The sequence below is a fragment of the Lepidothrix coronata genome, unplaced genomic scaffold (genome assembly GCF_001604755.1).
Source record: "Lepidothrix coronata isolate B3197 unplaced genomic scaffold, Lepidothrix_coronata-1.0 Scaffold40, whole genome shotgun sequence".
Lineage (NCBI taxonomy): Eukaryota > Metazoa > Chordata > Aves > Passeriformes > Pipridae > Lepidothrix > Lepidothrix coronata.
Window position 1 is genome coordinate 624,756 of NW_016690220.1, and position 7,093 is coordinate 631,848.

Genomic DNA, 7,093 nt, shown 5'->3' on the forward strand with positions numbered 1-7,093 from the left:
TGAATCATTCTGCAGTTGCCCTCCATGTTTTGCTGGTAAATAAAGCAAAAAGACTCATCTCAAAGATAGGTCTTAATTTTAAGACACCACATTACAGGGGGCAAACACACAGAGTAGGGAAGTAGTCTGGAATCTGTCCATGTAATACACTCTAATTATAACTTGTGTGTCATCTTTCCAATAGACCGTGTGTTTACAAGGAACTGTCACTGACTTTTGACGTATGTGAGGGCAATTGGGTTGAACAGTGGTTTTAACCTATGGGAACTTGAGAGGGTCCTATTTCTATTTATGTTTTTACTTCTCAGTATGGTGCATACCGTCATTTGCTGTAGAGCTCTAACATGGGTGAGTAGTCTAGTTTTCCTTGGTAGTCAGCAGAGAGAGTTGACCTCTGGAGGCCATTTTAGAGTACTAAATTCATCATTGTTGTTGACTTACGGAGCTTAGATTCCTGAGCGAAGACATATGAGCTGGGTCATTTCTGGGCATTAAAAAATGCTGCATCATTAAAATTTCAACAGTGTGTATTGATCTTATAAGTAAGTGCAGATCTTGGTCAGAGTTTGCCTTTAATCTTTTTCTGTCAAGGTAAGGAAGTCAGCAAGAGCTTTTAAGCAGCTTTACCTGGTCATCTTATTTTTAATGACTGATGCTTATAAAATAAATAGAATGAGCAGCAGAACATAGCCTTGTACATGTGAGTGTACTTTGAAAGAAGACCTCTATTCATACAAATTACTGGGAAACACTTTTAAACATGTGTCTTGAAAGTGCTTGTTCTTCTAACTCATTTTACCTGTTAGATTGACTCATATGAGTAATGAGATGATATATAAAGAAAAACAACTTTTGCTGCTGATTTGTGCCTTTTGTGCAGATCCAAAGAATGCTTACCACGGGTCAGTATTTAAATTCCTTGAGAAGGAAAGTCAACATTGAGGGAGACTTTGGAAGAATCATACGAAAGAGAACCTTGCAAATACCAGACCAGGTGCCAGAACTGATCAAATTTTGAGTCCCAAGACTCAGATGTTTAAAACTAAATTTATAAAAATCCAGAATTGCTTTATATAATTAATAGGAAAATTACATAGGCGATGTCTAGCCTTGTGAGCAGCTGCCAAGTAAGGTAAGCACTCAGTGAACTTTTCACTCAGGAATTGAGTTCTGAATAGGAATCTTGGCAAACCAGCCAGACCTGTGGTTGTTGGTTACTCAGATTTATTTTTTAAAGTTTTATTGCATGAATTTGTTTTTATACCTGTCTAGCAACATATTAACAGCTTTCTGTCTTTGTTTCTAATATGATCTGAAATATTTCCATTTCCTGGACTGAAAAATAAGGGCATACGTGTGTGCCCACACTCATAAATATACAGAAACAGCTCTCCAACCCCAAAACACTAATTAGGAAAATAGCCATATGAAACCAGAAATGTCAAAATTTATGTAGAGTATCACAAAACTGATTTAACACATGATATTTAAGGGTTCTCTAAAATTAAAAGTGTGGGTTGTTGTTTGTTCTAATCACCATTCTCTGAGAACCATGGAGTAATGATAAAATCCCTGCTGATCCATGCTACTGACAGGACTGTACCTTATCTCTCTACAGTGATTGCTTGCAATACACTGACCTAGAAAGTCCTTTCTGGACCTGAATTTCTTTATGTAGCTGACAAAGAAATTAATTTGGATATTTTTCAATTCTGTTCAGTATTTTTAAGCATCTTTACAGCATTTGTGTGATTTATGTGAAGGAAAGAGGGAAACTGCTGGGCATTTTTTAATAAGCAAGCCCACAGCTGCAGCTGATTATTAATTTTCAGAGAAGAACTAAGATTATTGCAAGCCATTATGAGTTTTAAGTAAATAATATTGTGGTTTAACCTCAGCCAGCAACTAAGTACTCCCCGGTCCCCGATGGGAAGGAGAATTGGAAAAAAAAGTAAACCTCATGGGATAAGAATTGTTTAATGACTGAAACAAAATAAAATACTACTAATTACAATAATGACATTTATAATATTATTTTTAATTAAAAGGAGAGAGAGAGTAATAAAACCCAAGCGAAACAAACATGCACAGTTCAATTGCTCACCACCCCCCGACCAATGCCCAGCCCATTCCTGAGCAACAATTAGCAGGTCCTGGCCAACTTTCCTCAGTTTATTGGCTAAAAACGACATCCTATGGTTCTTTGGTCAGATCTGGTGAGGAGTCCTGGCTGTGCTTCCCCCCAGCTTCTTGTGCACCTGCTTGCTGACAGAGTAGGGGAAACTTTGAAAAGTCCTTGACTTAGGGTAAGCACCACTTAGCAACAACCAGAACATGAGTGTGTTATCAGCAATATTATCCTACTAAACCCAAAACACAGGACTGTACCACTGACCAAGAAGAAAATTAACTATATCCCAGACAACACCAAGACAAGCATCTGGGTTTATTACTATATTTTATGTAATTCATAAAGTTCAATATGAAAGGCCCTTTTATGAGCATATGACTTCCAATAGCTTTTTAATAAAAGTGAATCTAGCAATGCTAGAATTTAAACATCATTATTTCACACTGAGATGTATTTCTTTAGCACAGGCTCTTAAGCAAATTTCGTGGATGATTAATAAAAGGACTCAGATGTTGCTCAAACATGTTGTTCTTATGAATTCCCTTGTAAATATCACTTCAAATCTCTAAGATTACTATTATGAAACTTCATTTATTATGAAAGGCTAGAATGGGCTAACTATCTGTTATTATTATTTACATGTCAAATCATAGTGCCATCAACTGAATAAGGAAGTTACAAATTATTTGCACAAATGCTTCTCTATTTTTCAGATGTTATTTCACTATTTGTCATTACTCTGAGTAAAGGAGACACCAGGGCAGATCCATTGCCAAATGTAACACTCGTTACCCTGAGCAAATCCATTCAGAAAGGATACTCAGGCTACTGAAATGTCAGCTGTAAACAACTGCTGCTTAAGAGACTACTTTAATACTTGTTCACAACAAGCACATCAACAAAACCTGTTGTAGTTATTCCACTTAGTATAAAACATCCCCACATTTACTGTAAAGCACCTAACTTTGGCCCAAATTCAACAAATTATTTAACCTTTAATTACTTCTCTAAAAAGATAATTTTCATCCTGCCTTCAGGCAAGAGCTGCATTTTTGCTGTGTTATGGGATCAAGTAGCACTGCACGAGGCGAGCAGGTTAGTCAAATCAAACAGTTAATGCTGGGGACCCAAACTCCTCAACACACACATTTCCAGTGGTTTTACCCTAACCCCACCTACTCTGGCTGAGACAATAGATATATACCAGCTGCTGCAGCACATGATGTGTACTCTGAAGAATATCATATCCCTAGCTCAGCTTCAGCTGTAAGGCAGCCCTGAGGCTCAGTGGGGAGAACTGAAGTACAGGAACAAGTGTCAGCTGGAGTTTTTCTTCAAAAACACACTATTGAACAAAATTAATATGCTAACGTAGATATAGCGTTAGTGAACTCCTGACTTTTCTTGCATTCAGCCTTACTTTATGTGTTTCCTATGTCTTTCACTTCTGTCCTTAATAAGAATTTTGACAAGATTTACTGGGAGTAAATCTCCAGAGCCTAATTTTTGCAGGCTTAAATCTGTGACTGAACTGCACTGGTAGTGTTAAGGCAAATAACCTTATCCACTAATACAGGGATTGTTCTTTGCCCATAATTCTTTATCCAGTTTCTTATTCCATTTTAATTCATTGTTTTGCCCATCCAGCAGATTAATTCCTCACGATCGTTCAAGGGAGTATAAGCCATTAAAATAAATACAAACCCTAGCCTATTTGCAGGGATTTTAACAATTCTGTATGGATCTGTACCTCTAATTTCACTCAAGTTAATGGCTTCAGGATCTGGCAGAGTTGAAACTTGTTCTTTCTTGGTATGTGTGAGAAAAATTTGAAATTTGATTCTAGACCTCCAATTTGAATATAGACATCTCAGAGGAAAATACTGTTTTGTAGTATGGCCAGCATGGAAAGAACCAAAAACTTAATACTTAAAAAAATACATTTTAAAGCAGAAGCAGCCATTCAGTGATCATCTGTCTTTGAATTGCATGTGAAAAAATAACAGACCTTCCCCCCTCTCAGTTAATGACTTAATTGACTAATCAAACAATGTCATTTTATCCTTCAACTATTTCTATATTGACCTGAACCTGACAAAGTTCAGTATCATTTAGCTTAGCTTTGTTCAGAAATTGAATCAAGTTCTTAAATAAAAATGCACAGAATCAGCAGATGGCCAAAGGAAGATACATTAACTTTGGGATATTTCTTAGACTATTAATGTTAAATCTAATAAATTTTGCGAATAAAAAATTTTAAAACTCTTATTTGCATAGTTTTTAATAAGAATTTATGTTTCTAACACAAATTTTAATGACCAGTTTGGCATTTAGTTCAGTAGGTTGGCATTACTCTGAAAGTAGAATCTGACTCATTACCTAGAACTATTTGAGATACTGTCAAATTTTGCATTAACTGAAGTATGATGGTAATTTTCACTTGCACTTTTGTGCATTTTGTGTATAGTCTTGATGAGGTACACAATGCTAAGGGGAAATGAAGGCAAAAGGATGCTACCCTTGGAACAACAGATATCTAATGAACTAAACCATGGACCAGCACTAGTCCTGAGGCCTTGACATGAACTGCTACATACACAGCCCACTGGCAAAGTCCAGTTTAGATCTTTATGAACCAGTATTCTATCTCAGCCAGTCACTGATTTGGAAGCAGGTGGGTTCTTCAAATGGAAAGGATCTTGTTCTGAAAGCGTGTGGGTTTGATCCTGAGCATGATGGTTTAAGCAGCGTGAAGAATTCCAAGCGTGGATGCCATTGTGATGGCTGTTATGCCTCTCAACTCGGCCTCTCATGCCTCCACTGTTGCAGCTCACATTCTGATTTCATCTGCTGCTGCTGCTACAGATCTTATTCCTGCCTGTTCATACATCCCTGCATTACACAAAATAATAAATATCAGTAAAGTGTTTAATATCATTGTAGGATAAATAATTTTAAGCAATTTCCTTTGGCTTTTTAGAGTTCTTGCTGCTTTTGTCAGATTTAATGTTGCCTTTGAAACTGTAATCATTGATGCTTCTTTTCCAACATAAGCATAATCTCCTTTGAGTAATAAGTGATTAGAAAGAGAAGCAGTATAGCAATGTTATTTACACTAGTGAAGAAAATCCCTGGAGAAACAGGTGTTTACAGAAATACTACCCTAAAATGAGAATTTTCTCAGGAAATGACATCTCATTACACTATGTGTTTCTTGATCAGTATATCATTAGTTTGAGTATAAAGACAGCAGCTCAAGTATTAAAATCTGTCGCTACAAATCTATCAGCGTTACCGGTTCTACTAAACATCATGCCTGTCTTGTATCATCTAGGCTTATTTGCAGAAAATATGGAATACATGATAAACCAAATTTGGCATTTAATTCTTTTTTCCAAGCAACTTGATGGTAAATTTTTCCTTTGACTTCAATACTGCAAAATCAAGTTACTTTTCTTTTTTGCAAAAGCAATGGCTTATTTATGCAGGCAATATTTCCCTCGAGGACCTTACAAAAAGGTTCAAGATAATTAATAAACTGGAGATCACTCCATTAAGTGAAGTTTTGTCATTTTCCCCTGAAAATTGCTTTTGGGGTGTTATTTCTTTCCTTACAAGTCTATTTGCTGTTGTTTGTATGGTCCTTGAGTTAAAATTTAACAGAAGTTTATTTTATTGCCATTTCATGTTCATGATAGATCTTACTGAAATATCACAAGACACCCTTATTAAAAGGATTTGCTTTGAACTAAATTTCTAAATCAACCCTAAAGTTTCCTTAGGCAGAAAGATTTTCAGGCAGTGGATGCACAGCCATCATCACTGAGTTGTTCCCCAGTCTCTCCCAGTTATAATCACATTTCTATGCTCTGCTTTTTCCTATTTTTTCTTTACTTTCTTTTTTTTATTTTTTTTTTCTCTCTGACAGGTCATAATGTCATATGCAATGCAGACAACTAATGCTCACTGCTGTAAGAATTGAACTCAGCCCAATCTTCATCTGTCAAGTGGGATGTAATGTTCTTGCTTTTCCAATCATAAAAGGTAGCAAGTGCTCTTTCATGAATCTTCCCAAGCAGGCAAGAACTCCAGTTCCAATGGTTTAACTGTCATTAGCAATAAAAGTGTACCGATTGAAAGGAATTTTTTTTTATGTCAGTGGTAGCAACCTATTATAGTAAATTGTTAGGAAGGAAAGGAAAAAGAGAATTAAAACTTGATCTTAAGAACTGCTTTTCTGACTTTAGACCTGGGAATGTTTTAACAAAATGTCTTTCAAGGTTTTGTTTGTACTACCATTTAGGCACATGATTAGCTATTCTGCTAGTTCTAAAGAAATCAATAAGATATCCTATGATACTCCTATCTATAGGAGCTGTATAGCTAGCTACAGATATTTTCAACATAGCTATCTGAGTAGCAATTGAATTTTTGCATTTTCTTTGAACATATCAAGTAATTAGGTATTGTTTGATCATGGGCACTTGACAAAATGTTAGGAATATTAACAGTAATTTAAAGTTGAAGGGTTTTTTCTGGTTTAGGACAAGTAAAACCTACAAGATTTTTTAGAATTTCTGATAAGAGCCAATTGTTTAGGAAGATCAAACAGCTACATGTCTGAATTGGAGCAGAGAGTTTCTATTCTTGCCATTAATTGACTCACTTTCAGTTTGAGGACATAAATGAGAAAACTTGGTTGTTTTTAGAGAAATGGCAACCCACAAGCATGAATGAAGATTTGCTTCACCTGTTGCCATCAGGTCCAGAAAGGAAAACTATACTGCGACTGTTTTCTGCATTAGGTAGTCATATGTCTCTGGCCACCAATGTACCTGAGCAACTGAAAAACGTCCTGGGAATTTATTAATGGTAAGTGAGGGGAAAAAAACAAGTGATTACTTCTTCAGTATTGCATTAAAAATGGCCATGGAAAGAACTGAGTTTACAGCTCTCAGACAG

At 36.0% G+C, this 7,093-nt stretch overlaps 1 long non-coding RNA gene across 1 annotated transcript; it reads left to right on the forward strand.

The window, feature by feature from the left end:
- The first annotated feature begins 416 nt into the window (after positions 1–416).
- On the forward strand, positions 417–6,477 carry LOC108496524. Its single transcript, XR_001874500.1, has 3 exons — positions 417–542; positions 2,212–2,306; positions 6,060–6,477. It is a non-coding gene; the product is annotated as an uncharacterized LOC108496524 (long non-coding RNA).
- The last annotated feature ends 616 nt before the right edge of the window (positions 6,478–7,093 follow it).